The sequence below is a fragment of the Phyllobates terribilis genome, unplaced genomic scaffold, assembly GCF_046119375.1.
Source record: "Phyllobates terribilis strain yellow unplaced genomic scaffold, ASM4611937v1 Scaffold_8__6_contigs__length_399053987, whole genome shotgun sequence".
In the NCBI taxonomy this organism is placed as follows: domain Eukaryota; kingdom Metazoa; phylum Chordata; class Amphibia; order Anura; family Dendrobatidae; genus Phyllobates; species Phyllobates terribilis.
In genome coordinates this window covers 347,283,632-347,297,240 of record NW_027362768.1, presented here as the reverse complement: position 1 = coordinate 347,297,240, position 13,609 = coordinate 347,283,632, and the positions used below count along the sequence as shown (strand labels likewise).

Genomic DNA, 13,609 nt, shown 5'->3' with positions numbered 1-13,609 from the left:
CAAAAGGAAGTATAGAGGGAGAGCTAGATAGATAGCATTGCATTACATTACATGGCAATGCAATGCACAGTTGCTGAAGTTGAACCAAAATGAGCTTGTCATCTGGCTTCTGCAACTTTTAACATGAAAAATCCAATGAGGAGAAGAAAAGCAAAGCCAAAGAGTCCATCCCAAAATCCGACAAACAAGCCAAATGAACAAAATGCATTGAATTCAATTCTTTCTGATTTTAGAAACTGCATTAAAGAAGGGGTGCACCGGTCCTGGAGATACTGCAATACCAGGTCAATGCGTGGAGTGGACAGAGCAAGCTCTTTTTCCATCTCCCTGTTCTAAAAATCCATTTAATATATGGTCCCCAGATAGGGGACGTATCAGATATTAAACTGATAAGAACAGATACTATACTTGATCTTAGCCAAGAGGCCGAGAAGCGATAACCAGAATTGGTTTCCGACTACGGTGCCACCCAAGGATTCTGAAAAGTCCATTTGTGGAGATGGCCACCTGGACTCCCGTTAAGAAGACATGCTGTCAACCTCTAGATCCCTCACATGCCTGCACTTTTCGGCTTGCTGCTGCTGCAATCCACGCGTTTTAGATCTGCATAACTCCACCTCCTTTAGCACAGTACCCTCAACCCCCGGCTGTTCCCACCCGCCTCAACACCGTTGGAAGGGAGGAGAACCAATTAAGGCGGGGGGGGGGTGGAACGAGCAGCTGTCTACCCTTAGCAGGAGGGTTGCTGATTAATTACCTCTCCTGCTGCTGCTGCTGCTGCTGGCTGTCCAGCAGCAGACTGAAGGTGGCTGCTGCTGTGCGCAGGTATATAAAGGCTCAGAGCCTATTATGACACGCGCAGCCAGCGTTCCATTGCCACATTCCGTCTACTGCAGGCGGGATACCTGGATGGCTGAATGTCACTGAGAAGCTCACAGAGACCGCCATAAGCAACAGTTTAAAAGAATGCCACAGACTAATCAACCAAACTTTTTGGGTTGGTTTCTCTTTTATAGTCTGCAGGCATTAAATGAAAGAAGTCAGTGTTCCAGCAGAGGGAGACAACGTTTCAGAAAAGGCATTGTAGCAAACCAAAAAAGAAATTTTAAGCGCAGCAGAGTAACCAGCTCACATACCTGTTAGCTCAGGTGAGTTTAAAAGGCTGCTGTTGATAACAAGGGCATTTGCTAAATAGATGGTGTGTGTGCAACAATATACTGAAAGGTCAATTATATTGTGCAGCTTATCTCACCACCTGTAGTTATTTAGGTGAAAGCTCCAAAATGCTTGCCTAATATGTCTGTTTATCCAAAAGGAAGTATAGAGGGAGAGCTAGATAGATAGCATTGCATTACATTACATGGCAATGCAATGCACAGTTGCTGAAGTTGAACCAAAATGAGCTTGTCATCTGGCTTCTGCAACTTTTAACATGAAAAATCCAATGAGGAGAAGAAAAGCAAAGCCAAAGAGTCCATCCCAAAATCCGACAAACAAGCCAAATGAATAAAAAGCATTGAATTCAATTCTTTCTGATTTTAGAAACTGCATTAAAGAAGGGGTGCACCGGTCCTGGAGATACTGCAATACCAGGTCAATGCGTGGAGTGGACAGAGCAAGCTCTTTTTCCATCTCCCTGTTCTAAAAATCCATTTAATATATGGTCCCCAGATAGGGGACGTATCAGATATTAAACTGATAAGAACAGATACTACACTTGATCTTAGCCAAAAGGCCGAGAAGCGATAACCAGAATTGGTTTCCGACTACGGTGCCACCCAAGGATTCTGAAAAGTCCATTTGTGGAGATGGCCACCTGGACTCCCGTTAAGAAGACATGCTGTCAACCTCTAGATCCCTCACATGCCTGCACTTTTCGGCTTGCTGCTGCTGCAATCCACGCGTTTTAGATCTGCATAACTCCACCTCTTTTAGCACAGTACCCTCAACCCCCGGCTGTTCTCACCCGCCTCAACACCGTTGGAAGGGAGGAGAACCAATTAAGGCGGGGGGGGGGGGGGTGGAACGAGCAGCTGTCTACCCTTAGCAGGAGGGTTGCTGATTAATTACCTCTCCTGCTGCTGCTGCTGCTGCTGGCTGTCCAGCAGCAGACTGAAGGTGGCTGCTGCTGTGCGCAGGTATATAAAGGCTCAGAGCCTATTATGACACGCGCAGCCAGCGTTCCATTGCCACATTCCGTCTACTGCAGGCGGGATACCTGGATGGCTGAATGTCACTGAGAAGCTCACAGAGACCGCCATAAGCAACAGTTTAAAAGAATGCCACAGACTAATCAACCAAACTTTTTGGGTTGGTTTCTCTTTTATAGTCTGCAGGCATTAAATGAAAGAAGTCAGTGTTCCAGCAGAGGGAGACAACGTTTCAGAAAAGGCATTGTAGCAAACCAAAAAAGAAATTTTAAGCGCAGCAGAGTAACCAGCTCACATACCTGTTAGCTCAGGTGAGTTTAAAAGGCTGCTGTTGATAACAAGGGCATTTGCTAAATAGATGGTGTGTGTGCAACAATATAGTGAAAGGTCAATTATATTGTGCAGCTTATCTCACCACCTGTAGTTATTTAGGTGAAAGCTCCAAAATGCTTGCCTAATATGTCTGTTTATCCAAAAGGAAGTATAGAGGGAGAGCTAGATAGATAGCATTGCATTACATTACATGGCAATGCAATGCACAGTTGCTGAAGTTGAACCAAAATGAGCTTGTCATCTGGCTTCTGCAACTTTTAACATGAAAAATCCAATGAGGAGAAGAAAAGCAAAGCCAAAGAGTCCATCCCAAAATCCGACAAACAAGCCAAATGAACAAAAAGCATTGAATTCAATTCTTTCTGATTTTAGAAACTGCATTAAAGAAGGGGTGCACCGGTCCTGGAGATACTGCAATACCAGGTCAATGCGTGGAGTGGACAGAGCAAGCTCTTTTTCCATCTCCCTGTTCTAAAAATCCATTTAATATATGGTCCCCAGATAGGGGACGTATCAGATATTAAACTGATAAGAACAGATACTACACTTGATCTTAGCCAAAAGGCCGAGAAGCGATAACCAGAATTGGTTTCCGACTACGGTGCCACCCAAGGATTCTGAAAAGTCCATTTGTGGAGATGGCCACCTGGACTCCCGTTAAGAAGACATGCTGTCAACCTCTAGATCCCTCACATGCCTGCACTTTTCGGCTTGCTGCTGCTGCAATCCACGCGTTTTAGATCTGCATAACTCCACCTCTTTTAGCACAGTACCCTCAACCCCCGGCTGTTCCCACCCGCCTCAACACCGTTGGAAGGGAGGAGAACCAATTAAGGCGGGGGGGGGGGTGGAACGAGCAGCTGTCTACCCTTAGCAGGAGGGTTGCTGATTAATTACCTCTCCTGCTGCTGCTGCTGCTGCTGCTGGCTGTCCAGCAGCAGACTGAAGGTGGCTGCTGCTGTGCGCAGGTATATAAAGGCTCAGACCCTATTATGACACGCGCAGCCAGCGTTCCATTGCCACATTCCGTCTACTGCAGGCGGGATACCTGGATGGCTGAATGTCACTGAGAAGCTCACAGAGACCGCCATAAGCAACAGTTTAAAAGAATGCCACAGACTAATCAACCAAACTTTTTGGGTTGGTTTCTCTTTTATAGTCTGCAGGCATTAAATGAAAGAAGTCAGTGTTCCAGCAGAGGGAGACAACGTTTCAGAAAAGGCATTGTAGCAAACCAAAAAAGAAATTTTAAGCGCAGCAGAGTAACCAGCTCACATACCTGTTAGCTCAGGTGAGTTTAAAAGGCTGCTGTTGATAACAAGGGCATTTGCTAAATAGATGGTGTGTGTGCAACAATATACTGAAAGGTCAATTATATTGTGCAGCTTATCTCACCACCTGTAGTTATTTAGGTGAAAGCTCCAAAATGCTTGCCTAATATGTCTGTTTATCCAAAAGGAAGTATAGAGGGAGAGCTAGATAGATAGCATTGCATTACATTACATGGCAATGCAATGCACAGTTGCTGAAGTTGAACCAAAATGAGATTGTCATCTGGCTTCTGCAACTTTTAACATGAAAAATCCAATGAGGAGAAGAAAAGCAAAGCCAAAGAGTCCATCCCAAAATCCGACAAACAAGCCAAATGAACAAAAAGCATTGAATTCAATTCTTTCTGATTTTAGAAACTGCATTAAAGAAGGGGTGCACCAGTCCTGGAGATACTGCAATACCAGGTCAATGCGTGGAGTGGACAGAGCAAGCTCTTTTTCCATCTCCCTGTTCTAAAAATCCATTTAATATATGGTCCCCAGATAGGGGACGTATCAGGTATTAAACTGATAAGAACAGATACTACACTTGATCTTAGCCAAAAGGCCGAGAAGCGATAACCAGAATTGGTTTCCGACTACGGTGCCACCCAAGGATTCTGAAAAGTCCATTTGTGGAGATGGCCACCTGGACTCCCGTTAAGAAGACATGCTGTCAACCTCTAGATCCCTCACATGCCTGCACTTTTCGGCTTGCTGCTGCTGCAATCCACGCGTTTTAGATCTGCATAACTCCACCTTTTTTAGCACAGTACCCTCAACCCCCGGCTGTTCCCACCCGCCTCAACACCGTTGGAAGGGAGGAGAACCAATTAAGGCGGGGGGGGGGGTGGAACGAGCAGCTGTCTACCCTTAGCAGGAGGGTTGCTGATTAATTACCTCTCCTGCTGCTGCTGCTGCTGCTGGCTGTCCAGCAGCAGACTGAAGGTGGCTGCTGCTGTGCGCAGGTATATAAAGGCTCAGAGCCTATTATGACACGTGCAGCCAGCGTTCCATTGCCACATTCCGTCTACTGCAGGCGGGATACCTGGATGGCTGAATGTCACTGAGAAGCTCACAGAGACCGCCATAAGCAACAGTTTAAAAGAATGCCACAGACTAATCAACCAAACTTTTTGGGTTGGTTTCTCTTTTATAGTCTGCAGGCATTAAATGAAAGAAGTCAGTGTTCCAGCAGAGGGAGACAACGTTTCAGAAAAGGCATTGTAGCAAACCAAAAAAGAAATTTTAAGCGCAGCAGAGTAACCAGCGCACATACCTGTTAGCTCAGGTGAGTTTAAAAGGCTGCTGTTGATAACAAGGGCATTTGCTAAATAGATGGTGTGTGTGCAACAATATACTGAAAGGTCAATTATATTGTGCAGCTTATCTCACCACCTGTAGTTATTTAGGTGAAAGCTCCAAAATGCTTGCCTAATATGTCTGTTTATCCAAAAGGAAGTATAGAGGGAGAGCTAGATAGATAGCATTGCATTACATTACATGGCAATGCAATGCACAGTTGCTGAAGTTGAACCAAAATGAGCTTGTCATCTGGCTTCTGCAACTTTTAACATGAAAAATCCAATGAGGAGAAGAAAAGCAAAGCCAAAGAGTCCATCCCAAAATCCGACAAACAAGCCAAATGAACAAAAAGCATTGAATTCAATTCTTTCTGATTTTAGAAACTGCATTAAAGAAGGGGTGCACCGGTCCTGGAGATACTGCAATACCAGGTCAATGCGTGGAGTGGACAGAGCAAGCTCTTTTTCCATCTCCCTGTTCTAAAAATCCATTTAATATATGGTCCCCAGATAGGGGACGTATCAGATATTAAACTGATAAGAACAGATACTACACTTGATCTTAGCCAAAAGGCAGAGAAGCGATAACCAGAATTGGTTTCCGACTACGGTGCCACCCAAGGATTCTGAAAAGTCCATTTGTGGAGATGGCCACCTGGACTCCCGTTAAGAAGACATGCTGTCAACCTCTAGATCCCTCACATGCCTGCACTTTTCGGCTTGCTGCTGCTGCAATCCACGCGTTTTAGATCTGCATAACTCCACCTCTTTTAGCACAGTACCCTCAACCCCCGGCTGTTCCCACCCGCCTCAACACCGTTGGAAGGGAGGAGAACCAATTAAGGCGGGGGGGGGGGGTGGAACGAGCAGCTGTCTACCCTTAGCAGGAGGGTTGCTGATTAATTACCTCTCCTGCTGCTGCTGCTGCTGCTGGCTGTCCAGCAGCAGACTGAAGGTGGCTGCTGCTGTGCGCAGGTATATAAAGGCTCAGAGCCTATTATGACACGCGCAGCCAGCGTTCCATTGCCACATTCCGTCTACTGCAGGCGGGATACCTGGATGGCTGAATGTCACTGAGAAGCTCACAGAGACCGCCATAAGCAACAGTTTAAAAGAATGCCACAGACTAATCAACCAAACTTTTTGGGTTGGTTTCTCTTTTATAGTCTGCAGGCATTAAATGAAAGAAGTCAGTGTTCCAGCAGAGGGAGACAACGTTTCAGAAAAGGCATTGTAGCAAACCAAAAAAGAAATTTTAAGCGCAGCAGAGTAACCAGCGCACATACCTGTTAGCTCAGGTGAGTTTAAAAGGCTGCTGTTGATAACAAGGGCATTTGCTAAATAGATGGTGTGTGTGCAACAATATACTGAAAGGTCAATTATATTGTGCAGCTTATCTCACCACCTGTAGTTATTTAGGTGAAAGCTCCAAAATGCTTGCCTAATATGTCTGTTTATCCAAAAGGAAGTATAGAGGGAGAGCTAGATAGATAGCATTGCATTACATTACATGGCAATGCAATGCACAGTTGCTGAAGTTGAACCAAAATGAGCTTGTCATCTGGCTTCTGCAACTTTTAACATGAAAAATCCAATGAGGAGAAGAAAAGCAAAGCCAAAGAGTCCATCCCAAAATCCGACAAACAAGCCAAATGAACAAAAAGCATTGAATTCAATTCTTTCTGATTTTAGAAACTGCATTAAAGAAGGGGTGCACCGGTCCTGGAGATACTGCAATACCAGGTCAATGCGTGGAGTGGACAGAGCAAGCTCTTTTTCCATCTCCCTGTTCTAAAAATCCATTTAATATATGGTCCCCAGATAGGGGACGTAGCAGATATTAAACTGATAAGAACAGATACTACACTTGATCTTAGCCAAAAGGCCGAGAAGCGATAACCAGAATTGGTTTCCGACTACGGTGCCACCCAAGGATTCTGAAAAGTCCATTTGTGGAGATGGCCACCTGGACTCCCGTTAAGAAGACATGCTGTCAACCTCTAGATCCCTCACATGCCTGCACTTTTCGGCTTGCTGCTGCTGCAATCCACGCGTTTTAGATCTGCATAACTCCACCTCTTTTAGCACAGTACCCTCAACCCCCGGCTGTTCCCACCCGCCTCAACACCGTTGAAAGGGAGGAGAACCAATTAAGGCGGGGGGGGGGGGGTGGAACGAGCAGCTGTCTACCCTTAGCAGGAGGGTTGCTGATTAATTACCTCTCCTGCTGCTGCTGCTGCTGCTGGCTGTCCAGCAGCAGACTGAAGGTGGCTGCTGCTGTGCGCAGGTATATAAAGGCTCAGAGCCTATTATGACACGCGCAGCCAGCGTTCCATTGCCACATTCCGTCTACTGCAGGCGGGATACCTGGATGGCTGAATGTCACTGAGAAGCTCACAGAGACCGCCATAAGCAACAGTTTAAAAGAATGCCACAGACTAATCAACCAAACTTTTTGGGTTGGTTTCTCTTTTATAGTCTGCAGGCATTAAATGAAAGAAGTCAGTGTTCCAGCAGAGGGAGACAACGTTTCAGAAAAGGCATTGTAGCAAACCAAAAAAGAAATTTTAAGCACAGCAGAGTAACCAGCTCACATACCTGTTAGCTCAGGTGAGTTTAAAAGGCTGCTGTTGATAACAAGGGCATTTGCTAAATAGATGGTGTGTGTGCAACAATATACTGAAAGGTCAATTATATTGTGCAGCTTATCTCACCACCTGTAGTTATTTAGGTGAAAGCTCCAAAATGCTTGCCTAATATGTCTGTTTATCCAAAAGGAAGTATAGAGGGAGAGCTAGATAGATAGCATTGCATTACATTACATGGCAATGCAATGCACAGTTGCTGAAGTTGAACCAAAATGAGATTGTCATCTGGCTTCTGCAACTTTTAACATGAAAAATCCAATGAGGAGAAGAAAAGCAAAGCCAAAGAGTCCATCCCAAAATCCGACAAACAAGCCAAATGAACAAAAAGCATTGAATTCAATTCTTTCTGATTTTAGAAACTGCATTAAAGAAGGGGTGCACCAGTCCTGGAGATACTGCAATACCAGGTCAATGCGTGGAGTGGACAGAGCAAGCTCTTTTTCCATCTCCCTGTTCTAAAAATCCATTTAATATATGGTCCCCAGATAGGGGACGTATCAGGTATTAAACTGATAAGAACAGATACTACACTTGATCTTAGCCAAAAGGCCGAGAAGCGATAACCAGAATTGGTTTCCGACTACGGTGCCACCCAAGGATTCTGAAAAGTCCATTTGTGGAGATGGCCACCTGGACTCCCGTTAAGAAGACATGCTGTCAACCTCTAGATCCCTCACATGCCTGCACTTTTCGGCTTGCTGCTGCTGCAATCCACGCGTTTTAGATCTGCATAACTCCACCTTTTTTAGCACAGTACCCTCAACCCCCGGCTGTTCCCACCCGCCTCAACACCGTTGGAAGGGAGGAGAACCAATTAAGGCGGGGGGGGGGGGGGGTGGAACGAGCAGCTGTCTTCCCTTAGCAGGAGGGTTGCTGATTAATTACCTCTCCTGCTGCTGCTGCTGCTGCTGGCTGTCCAGCAGCAGACTGAAGGTGGCTGCTGCTGTGCGCAGGTATATAAAGGCTCAGAGCCTATTATGACACGTGCAGCCAGCGTTCCATTGCCACATTCCGTCTACTGCAGGCGGGATACCTGGATGGCTGAATGTCACTGAGAAGCTCACAGAGACCGCCATAAGCAACAGTTTAAAAGAATGCCACAGACTAATCAACCAAACTTTTTGGGTTGGTTTCTCTTTTATAGTCTGCAGGCATTAAATGAAAGAAGTCAGTGTTCCAGCAGAGGGAGACAACGTTTCAGAAAAGGCATTGTAGCAAACCAAAAAAGAAATTTTAAGCGCAGCAGAGTAACCAGCGCACATACCTGTTAGCTCAGGTGAGTTTAAAAGGCTGCTGTTGATAACAAGGGCATTTGCTAAATAGATGGTGTGTGTGCAACAATATACTGAAAGGTCAATTATATTGTGCAGCTTATCTCACCACCTGTAGTTATTTAGGTGAAAGCTCCAAAATGCTTGCCTAATATGTCTGTTTATCCAAAAGGAAGTATAGAGGGAGAGCTAGATAGATAGCATTGCATTACATTACATGGCAATGCAATGCACAGTTGCTGAAGTTGAACCAAAATGAGCTTGTCATCTGGCTTCTGCAACTTTTAACATGAAAAATCCAATGAGGAGAAGAAAAGCAAAGCCAAAGAGTCCATCCCAAAATCCGACAAACAAGCCAAATGAACAAAAAGCATTGAATTCAATTCTTTCTGATTTTAGAAACTGCATTAAAGAAGGGGTGCACCGGTCCTGGAGATACTGCAATACCAGGTCAATGCGTGGAGTGGACAGAGCAAGCTCTTTTTCCATCTCCCTGTTCTAAAAATCCATTTAATATATGGTCCCCAGATAGGGGACGTATCAGATATTAAACTGATAAGAACAGATACTACACTTGATCTTAGCCAAAAGGCCGAGAAGCGATAACCAGAATTGGTTTCCGACTACGGTGCCACCCAAGGATTCTGAAAAGTCCATTTGTGGAGATGGCCACCTGGACTCCCTTTAAGAAGACATGCTGTCAACCACTAGATCCCTCACATGCCTGCACTTTTCGGCTTGCTGCTGCTGCAATCCACGCGTTTTAGATCTGCATAACTCCACCTCTTTTAGCACAGTACCCTCAACCCCCGGCTGTTCCCACCCGCCTCAACACCGTTGGAAGGGAGGAGAACCAATTAAGGCGGGGGGGGGGGGTGGAACGAGCAGCTGTCTACCCTTAGCAGGAGGGTTGCTGATTAATTACCTCTCCTGCTGCTGCTGCTGCTGGCTGTCCAGCAGCAGACTGAAGGTGGCTGCTGCTGTGCGCAGGTATATAAAGGCTCAGAGCCTATTATGACACGCGAAGCCAGCGTTCCATTGCCACATTCCGTCTACTGCAGGCGGGATACCTGGATGGCTGAATGTCACTGAGAAGCTCACAGAGACCGCCATAAGCAACAGTTTAAAAGAATGCCACAGACTAATCAACCAAACTTTTTGGGTTGGTTTCTCTTTTATAGTCTGCAGGCATTAAATGAAAGAAGTCAGTGTTCCAGCAGAGGGAGACAACGTTTCAGAAAAGGCATTGTAGCAAACCAAAAAAGAAATTTTAAGCGCAGCAGAGTAACCAGCTCACATACCTGTTAGCTCAGGTGAGTTTAAAAGGCTGCTGTTGATAACAAGGGCATTTGCTAAATAGATGGTGTGTGTGCAACAATATACTGAAAGGTCAATTATATTGTGCAGCTTATCTCACCACCTGTAGTTATTTAGGTGAAAGCTCCAAAATGCTTGCCTAATATGTCTGTTTATCCAAAAGGAAGTATAGAGGGAGAGCTAGATAGATAGCATTGCATTACATTACATAGCAATGCAATGCACAGTTGCTGAAGTTGAACCAAAATGAGCTTGTCATCTGGCTTCTGCAACTTTTAACATGAAAAATCCAATGAGGAGAAGAAAAGCAAAGCCAAAGAGTCCATCCCAAAATCCGACAAACAAGCCAAATGAACAAAAAGCATTGAATTCAATTCTTTCTGATTTTAGAAACTGCATTAAAGAAGGGGTGCACCGGTCCTGGAGATACTGCAATACCAGGTCAATGCGTGGAGTGGACAGAGCAAGCTCTTTTTCCATCTCCCTGTTCTAAAAATCCATTTCATATATGGTCCCCAGATAGGGGACGTATCAGATATTAAACTGATAAGAACAGATACTACACTTGATCTTAGCCAAAAGGCCGAGAAGCGATAACCAGAATTGGTTTCCGACTACGGTGCCACCCAAAGATTCTGAAAAGTCCATTTGTGGAGATGGCCACCTGGACTCCCGTTAAGAAGACATGCTGTCAACCTCTAGATCCCTCACATGCCTGCACTTTTCGGCTTGCTGCTGCTGCAATCCACGCGTTTTAGATCTTCATAACTCCACCTCTTTTAGCACAGTACCCTCAACCCCCAGCTGTTCCCACCCGCCTCAACACCGTTGGAAGGGAGGAGAACCAATTAAGGCGGGGGGGGGGGGGGTGGAACGAGCAGCTGTCTACCCTTAGCAGGAGGGTTGCTGATTAATTACCTCTCCTGCTGCTGCTGCTGCTGCTGGCTGTCCAGCAGCAGACTGAAGGTGGCTGCTGCTGTGCGCAGGTATATAAAGGCTCAGAGCCTATTATGACACGCGCAGCCAGCGTTCCATTGCCACATTCCGTCTACTGCAGGCGGGATACCTGGATGGCTGAATGTCACTGAGAAGCTCACAGAGACCGCCATAAGCAACAGTTTAAAAGAATGCCACAGACTAATCAACCAAACTTTTTGGGTTGGTTTCTCTTTTATAGTCTGCAGGCATTAAATGAAAGAAGTCAGTGTTCCAGCAGAGGGAGACAACGTTTCAGAAAAGGCATTGTAGCAAACCAAAAAAGAAATTTTAAGCGCAGCAGAGTAACCAGCTCACATACCTGTTAGCTCAGGTGAGTTTAAAAGGCTGCTGTTGATAACAAGGGCATTTGCTAAATAGATGGTGTGTGTGCAACAATATACTGAAAGGTCAATTATATTGTGCAGCTTATCTCACCACCTGTAGTTATTTAGGTGAAAGCTCCAAAATGCTTGCCTAATATGTCTGTTTATCCAAAAGGAAGTATAGAGGGAGAGCTAGATAGATAGCATTGCATTACATTACATGGCAATGCAATGCACAGTTGCTGAAGTTGAACCAAAATGAGCTTGTCATCTGGCTTCTGCAACTTTTAACATGAAAAATCCAATGAGGAGAAGAAAAGCAAAGCCAAAGAGTCCATCCCAAAATCCGACAAACAAGCCAAATGAACAAAAAGCATTGAATTCAATTCTTTCTGATTTTAGAAACTGCATTAAAGAAGGGGTGCACCGGTCCTGGAGATACTGCAATACCAGGTCAATGCGTGGAGTGGACAGAGCAAGCTCTTTTTCCATCTCCCTGTTCTAAAAATCCATTTAATATATGGTCCCCAGATAGGGGACGTATCAGATATTAAACTGATAAGAACAGATACTACACTTGATCTTAGCCAAAAGGCCGAGAAGCGATAACCAGAATTGGTTTCCGACTACGGTGCCACCCAAGGATTCTGAAAAGTCCATTTGTGGAGATGGCCACCTGGACTCCCGTTAAGAAGACATGCTGTCAACCTCTAGATCCCTCCCATGCCTGCACTTTTCGGCTTGCTGCTGCTGCAATCCACGCGTTTTAGATCTGCATAACTCCACCTCTTTTAGCACAGTACCCTCAACCCCCGGCTGTTCCCACCCGCCTCAACACCGTTGGAAGGGAGGAGAACCAATTAAGGCGGGGGGGGGGGTGGAACGAGCAGCTGTCTACCCTTAGCAGGAGGGTTGCTGATTAATTACCTCTCCTGCTGCTGCTGCTGCTGCTGGCTGTCCAGCAGCAGACTGAAGGTGGCTGCTGCTGTGCGCAGGTATATAAAGGCTCAGAGCCTATTATGACACACGCAGCCAGCGTTCCATTGCCACATTCCGTCTACTGCAGGCGGGATACCTGGATGGCTGAATGTCACTGAGAAGCTCACAGAGACCGCCATAAGCAACAGTTTAAAAGAATGCCACAGACTAATCAACCAAACTTTTTGGGTTGGTTTCTCTTTTATAGTCTGCAGGCATTAAATGAAAGAAGTCAGTGTTCCAGCAGAGGGAGACAACGTTTCAGAAAAGGCATTGTAGCAAACCAAAAAAGAAATTTTAAGCGCAGCAGAGTAACCAGCTCACATACCTGTTAGCTCAGGTGAGTTTAAAAGGCTGCTGTTGATAACAAGGGCATTTGCTAAATAGATGGTGTGTGTGCAACAATATACTGAAAGGTCAATTATATTGTGCAGCTTATCTCACCACCTGTAGTTATTTAGGTGAAAGCTCCAAAATGCTTGCCTAATATGTCTGTTTATCCAAAAGGAAGTATAGAGGGAGAGCTAGATAGATAGCATTGCATTACATTACATGGCAATGCAATGCACAGTTGCTGAAGTTGAACCAAAATGAGCTTGTCATCTGGCTTCTGCAACTTTTAACATGAAAAATCCAATGAGGAGAAGAAAAGCAAAGCCAAAGAGTCCATCCCAAAATCCGACAAACAAGCCAAATGAACAAAAAGCATTGAATTCAATTCTTTCTGATTTTAGAAACTGCATTAAAGAAGGGGTGCACCGGTCCTGGAGATACTGCAATACCAGGTCAATGCGTGGAGTGGACAGAGCAAGCTCTTTTTCCATCTCCCTGTTCTAAAAATCCATTTAATATATGGTCCCCAGATAGGGGACGTATCAGATATTAAACTGATAAGAACAGATACTACACTTGATCTTAGCCAAAAGGCCGAGAAGCGATAACCAGAATTGGTTTCCGACTACGGTGCCACCCAAGGATTCTGAAAAGTCCATTTGTG

General features: G+C 45.2%; 11 non-coding genes across 11 annotated transcripts; all 11 read right to left on the bottom strand.

Moving 5' to 3' along the window:
• Positions 1-247: 247 nt before the first annotated feature.
• On the bottom strand, positions 248-438 carry LOC141159951 (U2 spliceosomal RNA). The gene has a single exon (XR_012249944.1). It is a non-coding gene; the product is annotated as a U2 spliceosomal RNA (small nuclear RNA).
• Positions 439-1,556: 1,118 nt separating this feature from the next.
• On the bottom strand, positions 1,557-1,747 carry LOC141158423 (U2 spliceosomal RNA). The gene has a single exon (XR_012248453.1). It is a non-coding gene; the product is annotated as a U2 spliceosomal RNA (small nuclear RNA).
• A 1,122-nt stretch (positions 1,748-2,869) lies between these two features.
• LOC141158422 (U2 spliceosomal RNA) lies at positions 2,870-3,060 on the bottom strand. The gene has a single exon (XR_012248452.1). It is a non-coding gene; the product is annotated as a U2 spliceosomal RNA (small nuclear RNA).
• Positions 3,061-4,182: 1,122 nt separating this feature from the next.
• On the bottom strand, positions 4,183-4,373 carry LOC141159689 (U2 spliceosomal RNA). The gene has a single exon (XR_012249691.1). It is a non-coding gene; the product is annotated as a U2 spliceosomal RNA (small nuclear RNA).
• Positions 4,374-5,492: 1,119 nt separating this feature from the next.
• On the bottom strand, positions 5,493-5,683 carry LOC141159508 (U2 spliceosomal RNA). Its single transcript, XR_012249514.1, has one exon. It is a non-coding gene; the product is annotated as a U2 spliceosomal RNA (small nuclear RNA).
• A 1,120-nt stretch (positions 5,684-6,803) lies between these two features.
• LOC141159957 (U2 spliceosomal RNA) lies at positions 6,804-6,994 on the bottom strand. The gene has a single exon (XR_012249950.1). It is a non-coding gene; the product is annotated as a U2 spliceosomal RNA (small nuclear RNA).
• A 1,121-nt stretch (positions 6,995-8,115) lies between these two features.
• Positions 8,116-8,306, bottom strand: LOC141159688 (U2 spliceosomal RNA). Its single transcript, XR_012249690.1, has one exon. It is a non-coding gene; the product is annotated as a U2 spliceosomal RNA (small nuclear RNA).
• A 1,123-nt stretch (positions 8,307-9,429) lies between these two features.
• Positions 9,430-9,620, bottom strand: LOC141158421 (U2 spliceosomal RNA). Its single transcript, XR_012248451.1, has one exon. It is a non-coding gene; the product is annotated as a U2 spliceosomal RNA (small nuclear RNA).
• A 1,117-nt stretch (positions 9,621-10,737) lies between these two features.
• Positions 10,738-10,928, bottom strand: LOC141159653 (U2 spliceosomal RNA). Its single transcript, XR_012249656.1, has one exon. It is a non-coding gene; the product is annotated as a U2 spliceosomal RNA (small nuclear RNA).
• Positions 10,929-12,050: 1,122 nt separating this feature from the next.
• On the bottom strand, positions 12,051-12,241 carry LOC141158420 (U2 spliceosomal RNA). Its single transcript, XR_012248450.1, has one exon. It is a non-coding gene; the product is annotated as a U2 spliceosomal RNA (small nuclear RNA).
• A 1,119-nt stretch (positions 12,242-13,360) lies between these two features.
• LOC141158419 (U2 spliceosomal RNA) lies at positions 13,361-13,551 on the bottom strand. Its single transcript, XR_012248449.1, has one exon. It is a non-coding gene; the product is annotated as a U2 spliceosomal RNA (small nuclear RNA).
• Between the last annotated feature and the right edge of the window lie 58 nt (positions 13,552-13,609).